Below are 15,288 nucleotides of genomic sequence, written 5' to 3'. Positions count from 1 at the left end.
AAATAGCGCTGTGAGTATACAAACTCAATAATTGTTTAGTATTGTGCTCAAGCCTAAGTGCAAGGACATTAGAAACTGAAATGACAGAAGTTCAAGATTTTTTTCAGATCAAAATTTATTATGGAGTTTCCATATCTGACCAATACATAGTTTCTGGCTTAGAAACAGAGCTTCAAGTAGAATAGACATAGATAACCAGTCCTTCAGCCCCAGGCTTCACTTCAGCTGGAATGATTATTTCTTTGTCAGCCAAAATCACACTTTAAAGGTTCAGGAAATGCCTAAGGGTCAGTATCCTCACAGAGTGAGGCCCATCTCTTGTTCTCTCTCTCACCCACCAACCTCACATACATCTGATTTTTGCTCCGGAAAGTTAGCTATCCTGTCTCTAGGTCTCCAAATTAATGGTCATGAATAACCTTGAATTGCAGCCCTCAGGCAGGAGAGATCTCTCAGAAATTTCATATTTCATTATTTCTGTTTTTAAGTTCAAAGTAAGTATGCTGCTTTCTAGTAGAACCCCACTAAACATGCACAAAATAGCCAACATTATCAATTATCCCCAAAACAAAACAAACAAAAAAACCCACCAAAAACCAAAGCAAACCAAAGACAACAACAACAACAACAAACTGTTATCAAATCTCCCAGAACTGCTCAATCCAAAGGGTCATAGGCTATGGGTTCATTAAAATTTGTGTGACCATCAAACATACTTGCTGACCTCAATGATTGGTGTCAGTGAAAAAACTGCACCAAGTTAAGTGGGCAAGGAAGAGCTTAGTTAATGCTATTGCAACAGAGAAGAGAAAGCACATAAAAGTTTGACACAGTTTAGGCAAAACAGATCAGGCATGATTTTAGAGTTGGTGCTGGAGGGTAAAAGATGAGTGCCACAGAATATCTGTGGGTGATAACTAGTCTAATCTGAGAGACGAATACACTTTCTTCATCTTTATGGTAAGAAGTGCCTTTTGATGAGCTTGGGCTGTTGTTTTCTACTCTAAGGTGCCTCGTATTCGGTAAAACATTGTTGTTTTAGTTTTTAAAATAGACTATGTCTTTCCTTGAGTGAGGTCCCTTTACAAGCAGTTTGGACTCTGTTTTGAGGATGGTGGATCACTGTGCACACAAGAATGCCATCATCTGTCTTTTGACACCCACACAACATAGGAGGATAGGTGACTTATCCCTGAGAGCAGAAAGGGAATGATTCTCTAACTTTACTGAGATGAACGGTGAGTCGTGGGACATGTGGTTGAGGCTGCTAACATCATATAAGAAAGACCATGACCAAGAATTTTCTGAATATTATGGAATAAAAATTCTGTAACTCACTCACTTAGATACCATAAAATATATATAATTATCATTATCATGGTGACAGACCTTCCCAACCTGTTATCTGAATACTGTGTGTGTAGAAAAGCTCTGATTGTCTCAGAGACTTCAGCTTGGCCCCCACTGTTGATGTTGCATAGTCAGCTGCTGTCAGCCTGAACCTACTATCCTCGTTTTCACCTCCTCCTTCTGACTCGGTATGCAGTGATCTCAGACCTAATATTAGCAATTAAGGTTGGAGTGAAAGAGCTTGTATTCTCCTCAGTCAAGATGACCAAAGAAAGTGGCAACATCTGGCAAGCAGCTGCCACTAAAACCATCATACATTGTGAACTTCTTGTTATTCAGTGTACTTTGACATTGGGGAAAGACACAAATTCACTGGTCTGGGTTTCTTTACCTTTCCTCCTACAAATATTGAGAGACAAAAGGATTATTCTATTTATTCTATATTTTGAAGGAATCAATCCTAGGTTCTTGTAAAGATATGCCTAGTATGCAAAAATGGAAGGAGACATCAAACTACCTACACACCAAATGAGCAGAAAAAAAAAATTGTAATTATTTTAAGACATTGTCTTTGTCTTGTGATTAGACCTTGACAATCTGCTTGTGATAGCTGTTTAGCAAGCTTTAAGCACCTACCTGGCTTCACTTCATCAGCACCTGGATTATAAACACATGGCACCATGCTTGGCATTTTAAGTGAGTTCTGGCAGATCAACTCTAGTCCATATGCATGCAAAGCAAGCACTTTAACTACTGAGCTATTTTCCAAACCTGTAATTGATTGATTCTGTAACCCACATTGGCCTTGAGTTCATAGGAGTGGCCTATGGTGGCCTAAAACCTGCTAAACTTTCAGCCTTAGCACCACAAGTATTAGGATTGTAGGCTTAAGCCATCCCAACCAGCACTAAGTTGTTTAAGCAATGAGTTGACTAAGAGATCTAAGGGTGTAAGTGATTAATGGTTCTGTAGGCAGGCTAAGATCTAGATTGAGTGAAGTAGGAGTTAGCATCATTCTCTGGCTTAGTTCTCCATAATATAATGGCTGAAGAAAAAAAAAAAAGCAAAAGGCTATATGTTCACAGCCTAGGGAAACATTTTAGATAGCAGCTTCTCACAGTTTCCAATAAAATATTTGAGCTTTATTCTGACAGTCTAGTCCATGAACTAAAGCATATAGCCAGGGTTCTCCATATATAAATTCATTCTACAATCAGTGGTAATTGAGATAAGGATTCCATAGAGGCACATAATGCCTGGAGCAAGGTGTAGACTTAGTTCCTCTAACTTCTTGTTTCTGGCAGGGAACAGAAAATGAATCTCCTGAGGTATGTGTGGGTTCAAGGTTTGCAGGACTTCATGCCTTCTTTTGCTACTATGAATAGTATTGTAAAACTTGAACATTCTTAAAGGTCTAAATTCTACCAGTAAAAATAATTTTGCCTGGTAACATGTTGTTATTGTGAATGTAAATGTGAAAAACTAAGTCAATCTCACTAACTTTTCTTCTAATTGGACCATTTTAAATAGGGCAGCCAAAGCATATTTAAACCTAATTTCTATCAACTACTACTTACTTGAATTGCAGTGACTCGTTAATTACACTACAATTACATTTCTGTATTGTGGTTCTCTCTGTCTTTCTTAGTCTCTCTGTCTCTCTTAGTTTCTCTGTCTCTGTCTGTCTCTTTATCTGTCTCTGTTTGTCTCTCTCTGTCTGTTTCTGTCTCTGTGTCTCTCACTCTGTCTTTGTCTCTGTATGTCTGTCTGTCTGTCTCTGTCTCTGTCTCTGTCTCTCTGTCTGTCTCTGTCTCTCTCTCTCTGTCTCTGTCTCTCTCTCTCTCTCTCTCTCTCTGTCTCTCTGTCTCTGTCTCTGTCTCTGTCTCTGTCTCTGTCTCTCTCTCTCTCTCTCTCTCTCTCTCTCTCTCTCTCTCTCTCTGTTTGTGTCTGTATGTATTTGTGTGTTTTTGAGGTTGGCCAGGAAATCACTGTGCAACTGAGAATGACCTTGAGCTATCATCCGGTTCCTACCTCTAAATGTCGCCACGTTCCTCTGTGCTTCTCTGTTTCTCTTTCTAAAATAGAACTTAACATATCTCTCTGGTACAGTGCCAGCAGAGCTAAAAGCATAATCATTTCACTGTGTCTGGCACAGCCTGGGCTCATGGAAGATATCCATTCAAAGCCATTGTGTTTCCTACTCTTCCCGTTGTCTGTCACAACAGATAAAGCTCTTTTGCCTAGTGTCCCAGAAATTCAGCATGTTACTTACATATTTACTTATCACTTGCTTTAGTGAAATGAAAAGAATTTGTTACCTGACCTCTAGAACATGCCCTGCATTCTGTTAAGACTTTTCCTATTCTTTGGGCCTTTCTAAAGATCCTCCCTAGATACCCTGTGCCGTAGAAGTTCAAAGTACTGCCATAGAATATAATTCATTTTCTCTGAAGATGAAAATGTACCAATTAATGGTTCAACTAGGGTCATTCAGGCTTTAAATAGACTTGAACTAGTTCTTTAACAGTCTGTTTATCTATTTGAATTTCCATGCATTCGAGTTTGCTTTTAATCTATTAGAAAGTAAAGGTATCAATATCATGAAATTTAAGAGGGATATCCTAGACTTTCAGACAGCCACTTATCTGTTAGAAGAGCAATAATATCCACTGTTGTACTAGGCAATATATACTCTTTAACTCTTTTATATGCCAAACAACCAAAAGAGTTGTACACAGCCCCTTTTTTTATCTTTTAGAACATCACATTGCAATCTTATCTGCAAAAATCTCTGAGAATATTCTATCAATGAAGAGAAGTACTATAAAAATTTGTTAAAATCTCCAAAAATAATTTCTGATTTTAAATGATAGTTAATGAAATAGATAAAAGGAATACCACTGATGTTTTTGAAAGAACAAATCATTTCACTTCATCTGTTGGAAAACAGAAGAAATTCAATAAAATACTGTAATGTTTGTTGGGAATCAGTTCTTATGTTCATTAAATTGAGAGTTGTAGAGGGCTGCTTTCCAAAATAATGACCCCAATCCTTGTGCTGGTTCAGAACAATTTGAGAAATAAAAGAGCAATGGGTTGAAAAACCCACCCATCCTATTTACTACTGGAGATTGGGGGATGTGATTTTAGCAATATTTGCTAATTGACAGTGTTTATAAGAATATTGACATAAGGCTGACTTAAACTTTCTCCTGAAATAAAAGCTACAGTAGTGGAGGACCAGATTCTTCTTAAAGATTGGACGCAGTACTGGCAGTGACAAAGCAGAGTCTTTACTCCCCTGATGCTACTATTTCTCTCTGGAATAGAGTTGCCACCCGCAAAGGTGTATTTCCACATGATACTTGCCCAGGTTACTCTTTCAAGGTCCCACTGAGTCATGTTCCTGGAATAAGAAAGTTGAGTAGGAGAGACACTAAAAAACTTCTAGAAAGAGCCTCTCTTATTAGAAATTCACTCATAAGAGAGGAATAATACATGTTCTCCTTTATCACATATGTCTTAAAAGATGCTCAAACATGTCACCTTTTCCAAAAAGACACACATGTGAGGAACTAGTCTCATATCTGGCTAATGTGCAAAAAATAATTTTATTCTTAAAAGACAATTTTTATGAGCATTAAATTTAAAAAGTTCAAAATAAATTCTCCTTATTTTAAACTATTTCATTAAAATTTTTTTATAATTCATTTTATTTTTAATTGAATGCATCTTTTTTATTCATTGTATTGGTATCTATAAATGAAGATTTTTACTGGCTTTTTGATAATTTTAGGGATTGAAAATTTCTTTTTATTTCTCAGAAATAGAATGAGTCAATTTTCTGACTTTATTGTATTGATTATATTAGAGACTAGATGCATATATGGGAATAACTGTGAAGTCACAGAAACTAAAAAACTAAAGGAGCAGTTGATATTTTAGTATGTGAGGGCCACTGTATCTCCTCCCCTGAAACTTCAACCAGAACAGTCAAAAACATGTGATAATCACAACTAAGGTTGCGGATATTCTTCTAAGAATACGTTTTTCTCCAGGAATAAGCTAATGCCAAAGCAAAGTGGAACAGATTGAGAATACTTGGGTCATGCAGCAAGAGCCACCTCTGCTATCAGATTCTATTATTCTGTTCTGATCTTTTATGGAAAACGTGGCATAAAACTGATGAGCATTCTTGGGAAAGATCCATACCATCAGGTGGTGGCAGATATTATGGCAGCTTCACTGGTGTTTGAAGTGCCCCTTTGCAAGCTAGCCTGATGCCATGGAAAGCAACATTCAAAGTGGAGGGTGCCACAGCTGAGGCTACAGAGACCATCCAGGAATTGTGGCTGTTGTGGAGTCGAAATGGCTGCAAAGAACATGAAGCTGGGCTGATGAAAACCTAATCACAATCTCCTCTCTATTCTTGTGCCAGGTGAGAAGAAAGAGGAAAGACTGAGAGATGCCAGATGCTGTTCTTGTGGTTAGGACAAATTTAATTCTGCAATGAATATTTTTGGTACTATTTTTCTCCAAAATCTCATCAGCTTCCCATACCTGCTCATTCACAGGCAAATCTCTAAAGTCAACATTCATCCAATCAACTAATATTTATTCAGCTTTTGATGTAACCAGGGTTGTGAAATTCAAGGGATTCAGCAATAAATATGAGAATAACTTTCCCCTCAAGGAACTGAATGCTGCTAATGAGAAAAATAACATAGATAAAAGTCCCTATGTCAGCGCTGATGGCTTTTCCAGATATGGCAAACAGTAATGACTCATAAGACAGACTGCTTCTCATATTAGGGAAAGGGGAAATACATATATCTATCTGCAAAGCCTCTTTTCTTGGAACCATTGAAACTAAAAAGCTTAACTTCATGAAAGGACTGTGTCTTTTATAGGCAGGTAGATACTGTAAGCAAACACTTACGCCAATTTATCTGGAAATAACTTTTCCCAACAGGTTCACTGTTAACAATCAGTTCATTTGAAGGATAATTTTCTAAAGATCAGTACTGATGACCAGGAATAGGTCTCCCAGTCACGATAAGGGTGGAAAATTAATAATGGTTAAAGATGGCAATTTTGAGCACCAAAGCTCTTAGGAACTATTTATGATCATTCTGAAAGAGCCAGTGTACACTGCCTCAACCACTCATTCAGGGGACACTCTCCAATTGCATTACTTAATGTCTTTCCTATCTATAAGTGAGAGGGGTGTGGTTTATTGCTGTTAATATGAGACAGATGACTATATCATATTAGCTTGTAAAGCCAGTACAAATCTAGGGGAAAAACTACTAATTTCACAGCTAGCAATTTCAATCCTTCCTATTTACCTCTCTGCAGCTTTTCCTCCAGAGTTTCCCACAATATCGCAGTCTGAGCTGATTAATGGGCTTGCAGACAGCAGTCTCATTGCTCCAGACCTGGAATTCATACTGTCTTGGTATAGGTTAACTGTATCTTTGAGTCTACCTTGAGTGAGACAACTGAGCACGTGTTAGGGAACCAGAATTTCTCCTGAAATGTGAAGCTGCCCACTAATGCATCTTGACTTCTCGGCATGGTTTCTCAGATGCCCACTTCCAGATGCTGCTCAGTGACAAATGCTACCAATCACCCACCTTCTTTGGAGGTTTAGTTTGGGGTATCAGGAAGGCTAGACAGAGGACTGCTAAACTCGGGACCAACACTGTAGACACACGTCTCTGGGTGGAACATTGATAGCAAGAATGTTCTGACCACATATGTTAGGTCCTTTGCACCCAAGGAGATAGCAAACAAATAAAAACCTACCAGCAAAAGATAAAACACATAGATAAAGGAAAATAGCTTTTTTTTTGCTTTCTGAATAAGCGATTCTGCACTTTAGTTTGGGTTTTGTATACCACCAGTTATGTAGATGCAGGTGGTTCTAAAGAGAGCTTAGGGAGAGATTGTCTCCTGGTGCAAGCTGAGTGATGGTGAATTTGACAGAATCCCAACACTCTCTACTTGCTTCTGTGTGGAGATGGAATGGTAAAGTGATTGCCTTTATTCCTCCTGGTCTCACTCAGTTTTTAAAATTTTATTATGACTTGGTAATGTGAAAAGCACACATAAAAAACAGGGTTATGTTCTATCTAAGTCTTGGCCAAGAAAGATACACAGGATAAAACCATTCTTCTGAAATGCAAATTCTAAGTATACAAAAGTATTAGGATATTCTTTTAGATATCTAATCTCTCATAGTTATTGCATCTGTGATATTGTTTAAACAATGTCACCAGTTTATACTCTATACTCACATAGAAATTAACACACATCAATTAAAAGTAGTTTGGAAAAACAATTTGCACATTTTAATTAATTTTTAAACACTTTCTGTTTTGCAAATTATAGCCTTGGCTTCTAAGATACGTATGGGATATTTTAGAGATGGAACTAAAAAGATTGTCCATGAGACAAAGACAAAATTAGAAGCAAAGCTATGAGTAAGGGTTAATTGCAAATTTATATACAAGTCAAGATGAGGGTATCTGACAGTGTTTTTATCAGTTGTTGGATTCTGTGTGAAGAAATCACCTCTGAGGCAATATAATGAGCTGTCTTTAGAAATTCAGAAGCAGGGATGGCTTATACCCTGTAAACAGAATAAGTGGGTCATTAGAAAGATTGCAAGGATGGAGTTTATATATATATTATAGGAGAGAAAAAGTTTAATTTGAAGATGAGGTTTTACACAATTGAGACAAACACAATTTCTAACAGGTTAGTTAAAATTAATTTGATCTTTTATGTTGTAAAAAGTAGTTCTTAGATCTTACTTTAAAATAGTTGTGTTCAGTCAAATATCCACTGGATTTCTTTCAGCTTATAAAAATTGTATAACATAATGTTATTTTCTGTGTAATAAAACAGGCAATTATCTCTACCACTTTCACATGAATGCCTTATTTATATATTATAAATGATAAAGGTATACAAATTCATCTGCTAACTAGTTTAAGAAAACCATGAACAGCTGCTTGTTCTCTTCTTCTTCTTCTTCTTCTTCTTCTTCTTCTTCTTCTTTTCTTCTTCTTCTTCTCCTTCTTCTTCTTCATCGTTGTTTTTAATCACTTTCTGTTTTGCAAATTATAGCGTTAGCTTCTAAGATACTTATGGGATATTTTAGAGATGGAACTAAAAAGATTGTCCATGAGACAAAGACAAAATTGGAAGCAAAGCTATAAGTAAGGGTTAATTGCAAATTTACCCTTCTTCTTCTTCTTCTTCTTCTTCTTCTTCTTCTTCTTCTTCTTCTTCTTCTTCTTCTTTTCCTCCTCCTTCCCTCTCTCCTCCTCTTCTCCTCCTCCTCCTCCTTCTTCCTCCACCTCCTCCTCCTCTTCTTCTTCTTTTCTTCTACTTTTTTTCTTTATTTTTTAAAACAATTCCCAATAGGTTTCAAAGATGTTGTAAATACTGAGGAAGCCCTTAATAAAGTCAAAATTTGGATGTCATCAATATAGGTGTGCCTTCCTCTCTGGAGCAACACAGATGAAAAGCAGCATTATCAGCACAGAATCTGTGCTTCCACGTTGAAATCTCCAGGGAGCACACTGTCAAGGTTAGTTCAGGTTCTAGTGCTGTAGCCGAGTTCAAGAGACTGTGTTTGTTCTTTCTGGATTATATTGCTAGCTTCCTGGGATTTTTTGAAATTGAGTGATAAGTACTGCCTATGTTATGTTATAAATAATGTAATGTTGTGACTTATAATCTTCATGATCTCAAGAATCATTTTTAAGTAGCTATTAGATGCCAGGCCCAACAAAGTAATATGAAGAGAATAATGACAACCACTGGCCTCTGGGTAGGATTATGATGAAGACATATATTCAGAAAGAAACTACACAAAGTTATAATCATTAGAAATTAGTAAGTAAGATGACACTGAAAAATCAGAGATTCTGGGAGGATTCTTTTTAACAAAAATATAAAGCCAATATAAATAAAAATAAAAAGATCCACATTTGTTAGAAGATGTATAGAGAAGGCAATTTGAATTGGGCTTATAAAATAGAAGAATAGTAGGCTGCAGTGAAACTGGAAAATAAATGTTATATATACATACATACTATATAAATATATTCACATATATTCATAAGTATATACACTGCTGTTGATAGACTAAGTAAAATTTTAAGTTAAAGCTTAGAAAATATTGTGAGAAGTTGTGATGTAAATGAAATCTCTTCAAAGATATACTTTTGGTCAATTCCAAGCAAACTACTTAGTGCCCACTATGTTTTCATTACTGCTTTTTGCCTGAAGAGAATGATGGAGGAAACACAAATGTGACTTTGTGTGACATCATGCAGAGAAATGAGGTGTATGTGGCACATAAGGAGTAATCTGTGTCTTTGAGCATTGGCAAGTACTGGTGTCAATGTCACTTAAGGGAGATAAACTAATTTATAGACCTTCCTTTATTTTCTAATGACTAGTTATATTGTCTTGTAAAAGATCGTTTGAAAAGCTCATTTATCTTTCCTATAATGCCAGAGTCTTTGTTAAAGAAATCCACTTACTGAGTGAACTGAATAATTTTCTAGGGTGGAAGAATGTCCTTAATCTACAGTGCCCTAAGTTAAAGTGAGTCACTATCTACTTCCCTTAAGTACCGACAGGCTGACAAAATGACCTTAAGTGCCTTATTCTAATAAAAGGCAAGATTATCAGCCAAAGTTAATTCTGCTTTTCATTTTCTCTTATACCCAATGTTATTTTTATTAAAATTACCTCTAGGCTTTCCCTGTTAGTAACGTATAAACTATAAATCATATTTTCCATTAGAAATACATCTTATCCCCTAGGAAAAAATCAATACATCAAAATTAAATTTCAAAATTGTATTAACAGAATCTTTGAGGCCAGATATTCTAATAGTCTCTTGGTAGAAAGTAAATTATAGAGTTATTTTATGTGGACAATATAATTAGTTTTAATACCTCTTACTTTATAGGATACAACAACAACAAAAAACGATTAAATATGATATAAAGATTTAGTTAGAAAATAGAAGAATGCGTCTCCATTTTACTTTAACACCACTGAACTTAATTTTCACATAAAAATTACTCTAAACTTTCAGAATTGGATTAAAATAAAAGTCTTAAGAATTTAATTTTTTAAAAAATACCTAAATTATAAAAAAAAAAACTCTTTCATTTTAGCAATTGACCACTCCAGCAGAGACACCAATGATAACAGGATTAGAGATCTAGAAAAAAATGAGAAATATATATATAATTATATTTATTTTTAAAGACAATTAGACCCATAATAGTTAAACAAGTTATCAATTTCATCTCATATAAATTATTTTCACAGGATGTTCTTTTTTGCCATACTATATTTCCATATATAATTTTCATATATATATATATACAATTATTTTATATTTTTATTATATATTCCATATATATTTTCATACATATGTTTTCATATATATTTTCATAATATATTCCCATATATTCTATATATATTTTCATTTATATTTTCCATATATTTTTTTCATATAAATATATATATGTATATATATATTTAGCAGTTAATCCCTTGAGACAGTTAGACACTTTTGTTCATATTTGGTCTATAAAATCAGAAATTAACATTTAATATATCCCTAGGTGCATATTTGTGTAGTTATGGGGTCTCAAAGAAGGAAGGTAAATGTATGTAGAGGTGAAGATATAGTCATGATCTCATTGTCAGGACCCAACAATTTTATGCACCCTCATGTAAAAACTCATGACCTTGATGCAGTAAAGATTGTCTTGTAACAGAGAATGCTATTAAGTTATATTGAAGCTAGAGATATTTTGCTCCTCCATTAATATGTGTCAGAGAATACAAAGCAAATGACTAATGTCTGTTAACATTTCTTAATTCAAATGCCTCCTTTACAGTTACCAGATCAACGATACTTAAGTAGAGAGCACACTTAGAATTTGTTACATCTATGTAATCAACTTTTGTACATTAGAATTTGAGTGTTGAGATGTGTGTCCTACAAGTTTTCAGGTGAGCAACAATACATTACAGCTTTTTGTCTCCTTACAGCTGACTTTCTGTGGAAGCACTAAGAGTTATTTAACTCCCAACTAAGAATGTAAACATCTCAACTTCAAATGCTAATGAATAACAAATTATGTTATGCATGGAGAAGGCTGAGGCAGGAGGATCATTCTGTGTCTGAGGTCATTCTGGGATACACAATGAGTTCCAGACTACCCTGTGCTACAGAGTAAGAGACTATTTTAGCCTATACAAGCACTTGTGTCTTCTCAGAATAACATTATTACAGAGGAGAAAAGTATTACTGTACTGACTTTATAAATGAGCAACTAGAAGCTTACGTACGGATATTCAGAAATGCTCCTTAAATCCCATACTTGATAGCATATTTTATCTATAGGAATCTAGAGACCATCTAATCAACTATCCAAACATACTGTTTTTATAATGCATCGCCAAGTAATTCTGAGAATTTCTCTGTCTGAAATATGAGGACTGATGATGGTGAAAGTCTGAGGTCCCTGACAATGGCAGAGCTTGCATTTATCTTGCTATGAGGCAACAGTAAGTCTTTCTTCTTCTTTCTTCTATCCCTGAACAAAAGCAAGTTAAATTTTTAGAAAAGACCCTGACAAATAACTGAATGTGATCTGGATCAATAAAGCAGGCTGCTATAAAGCAGCCTCAGGCTGCAGAAGTTCTGCTAAACTACCAGCATCTAATGTCAGGCTGTTATTTGAAGGATGAAAGTGAGACTGATATCTAGAAAGTAATTTTCTTTTTTATATGCCAGTGATTGAACTTGAGTCAGGTTTTCACATTGTTTAATAAGAAAAACAAAATGTGATTACTATGTCTCTGAGAAAGTACTTACTATAATTCTGTGACTGTCTCAAGGGGAAAACACTAGTTAACAAAAACCACGTATATATATTACAAAATATTAATATTGGTTATATCTAAACATTTAGTAATTTTATCTTATATGTGTATAGATATATTTATATGCATGTATGTACATGTGTGCATATATCATCACATATCTACATATCAGCCCCTTTAAAAACCATATTAAAAGATAAAAAGTTCATTAAGGGTGCTTAAATATCTAAAAATATTAAAGGCAATTTTTCAAGGTAGAACTACAGTGATGTGAAAACCTGAAAGTATATCATGAATAAGTGTGCTTTCTCATGAAAAAGCAGCACATGTTAATGGGAAAAGACATTAATTCTCAACTGCTGGACCCTTGTGCTGCCTAACAGCAAGGGATCATCAGACCTCTCTATTCTTAACACAGGAAGGAGTTGTCTCTTCTCTTATATCACATACATTTCTGAATGATATCAGATGTATTCTGGGAATATTTGTTTTTCATTCCACATGGACTAGCATAAGGGATGCATTAAGTGTTGTTCAGTCAACAAATTAGAAATTGTTTTGGACAATTTTTATAGAAACTATCAGTGTTATATACCAGAATTGTGTATGCTTTTCTCATTGTAGGAGTCCGTGCTGTGGAGAACAATACTACTTTCTTCCAAAGCACATGAACCGCTGTTTCACGTTTAAAGGGCACTCTTATACCCTCTTCTATATGTGGCTGGTTTGTAATATTATGTTGGGGGGGGCTGGGTCACTCTACATCTGTCTGCTTGTTGTAAATTATCTCTATGCAGACTTGTGCATGCATTTTACTCACTGTTTCAGAATTCTTAGCTAACAAGTATAGAGAAACCTGGTATTCACCCCTGGTTGTTTCAGGGCTTGTCTAAGCTTTGGCACAGGGACACTCCCCAAGATTTCTCACTACTGTTATTACCCTGAGGTCACAGAACAATATCTCTGTCCATAGCTCTTTAGTTAAAATTGGTTGAATTTATGGTCTACTGACAACCAAAGCTATCAGTTGGAAACAGATAGATGCAATGTGGAGTGCCAGATACACAGCGTTCAAGGAAGCTGAAAGGTGTGTGGCTCAAGCCTTGAAAGCCGAACCCTCTTCCAGATGTCAAATCACTTCTGCCTCTACGGTTTGATTGTGAACAAAAGCCAATATGCCACCATAATTTGGAAAATTCCACTCATGTTCCTGCTCTCTCACTTGCTCTCCACATATCCCCATGGGCACTTATGTTAGCCATGAGCCCCAAACGATGAGGAAGGGAAGGGAAAAAAAAGGTAGAGGAAATATTGGAAATTTAACTCAAATTGCTTAGTGATGAAAAGTTACTACCTAGTCTGTATGATTCTTTATTTGGGATCCATTGAGTGTGTGTCAAAAAGGAAGAAAGTAAATTAGCCCCTCCTATCTTATCTGGCAAACAAGCTAAGCCAAGAAGCTTATGAGAGGGAATAGCATGCCTGTAATGCACACGTGTTTACACACAGGATGCCGGTAGGGCATGGGGACCCTCCTCAGAGGCACTGCCATCCACCTCCCAGGGATGGGGTATAAAAGAAAAAAACACTAGCCCTTGACAAAAGTTTGATTTCCAAAAAAAGTACAAGACAATTCTTCTGTATGGGACAGACAGAGGACTTGGGTATTTTCATGAGGTCATCCTTTAATAACAAGAGAAAATCTTGCAAGATACTCAGGGCAAATAGTGAACTAGATACATGGTTTTTCTAGCGGTTCACAGTGTTCATTGACCTTTGGCACTTTGTCCACAGCCTTGAGCCTTGTCCTTACACATGTGAATTTACTTCTTTGAGAATTTCTTCTTCTTCTTCTTCTTCTTCTTCTTCTTCTTCTTCTTCTTCTTCTTCTTCTTCTTCTTCTTCTTCTTTTTAAATTAAGACAGAGTAATGATGTGTAGCCCAGTCCAAGATGCAACTCACTACATAGCTCAGGCTAGTTTCACATTTGGAATCCTTTTGCTTCTGTCCCCTAAAAGAGTGAAATGATATTTCTCTGGCATGACTCATAACATTTTGCATTATATGGTTCACTAGAATTTCTTTAAAAATTATAAAATGATTTTAAAAAATGTATTTGTTATGACTGACTGGATTTGTTTAGTAGAGTGAGGTCTGTCATGCTTCATTAGGATGCTATTGCTGAGTAAAATGCTTTTAAGGATATATATATATATATATATTCTATACTTTTTTCATTTTTATTTTATTTATTTATTTTTATTTTATTAATTTATTCATATTACATCTCAATGTTTATCTCATCCCTTGTATCCTCCCCATTCCTCTCTCCCTCCCATTTTCCCCTTACTCCCCTCCCCTATGACTGTGACTAAGGGGGACCTCTTCCCCCTTTATATGCTCATAGGTCTACCTAGAAAACATCTAAAAGCCACACCCGTGTGACAATACATATTCAAACCATACGAGCTTGCGAGGATTTCAGTAAAAGAATGGCAGTACCAAGTTGAAAAGCTCACATTTGCCTAGGATGATTTTATTTGGCATCAAAATGATAATAAATGCAAATGACTAAGCACGTTGAATTGTAAACCTCAATAATTTCATTATGGTTTTCATATAAGTGAAGGAAACACAAGTGGAAAATGAGTAAAAACCACGAGGAAGTATTGGAAATAGAGAGAGCACTCTTTTCCTACCAGCTGCTCTTCATGGGACCCAAGTACTTCTATCTGAGAAGCTTTTTTTTGCTGGTGGAATATAGATAAACTCTTGAAGAATTGAAGATATTAAGCAAAACTGTTTCCTATACTTAAGAGACCCAAATCAATAGGAATCATCAAGAGAAGAAATCACCAGGGGAAAAATTGAGGGAAAATTTAGAAGATCTGGACCCAGAATAAAAAAATCATTGAACATCAACAGAAACTAGGACAGTGTTTGTCCTTGATGTGATACAGGGATTTTAGGAGTAATGTCTGTGAAGTACTTTTAGCCCATATAAGG

The sequence above is a fragment of the Acomys russatus genome, chromosome 6 (genome assembly GCF_903995435.1).
Source record: "Acomys russatus chromosome 6, mAcoRus1.1, whole genome shotgun sequence".
Taxonomy (NCBI): domain Eukaryota; kingdom Metazoa; phylum Chordata; class Mammalia; order Rodentia; family Muridae; genus Acomys; species Acomys russatus.
Note: the sequence above shows the minus strand (reverse complement) of the source record.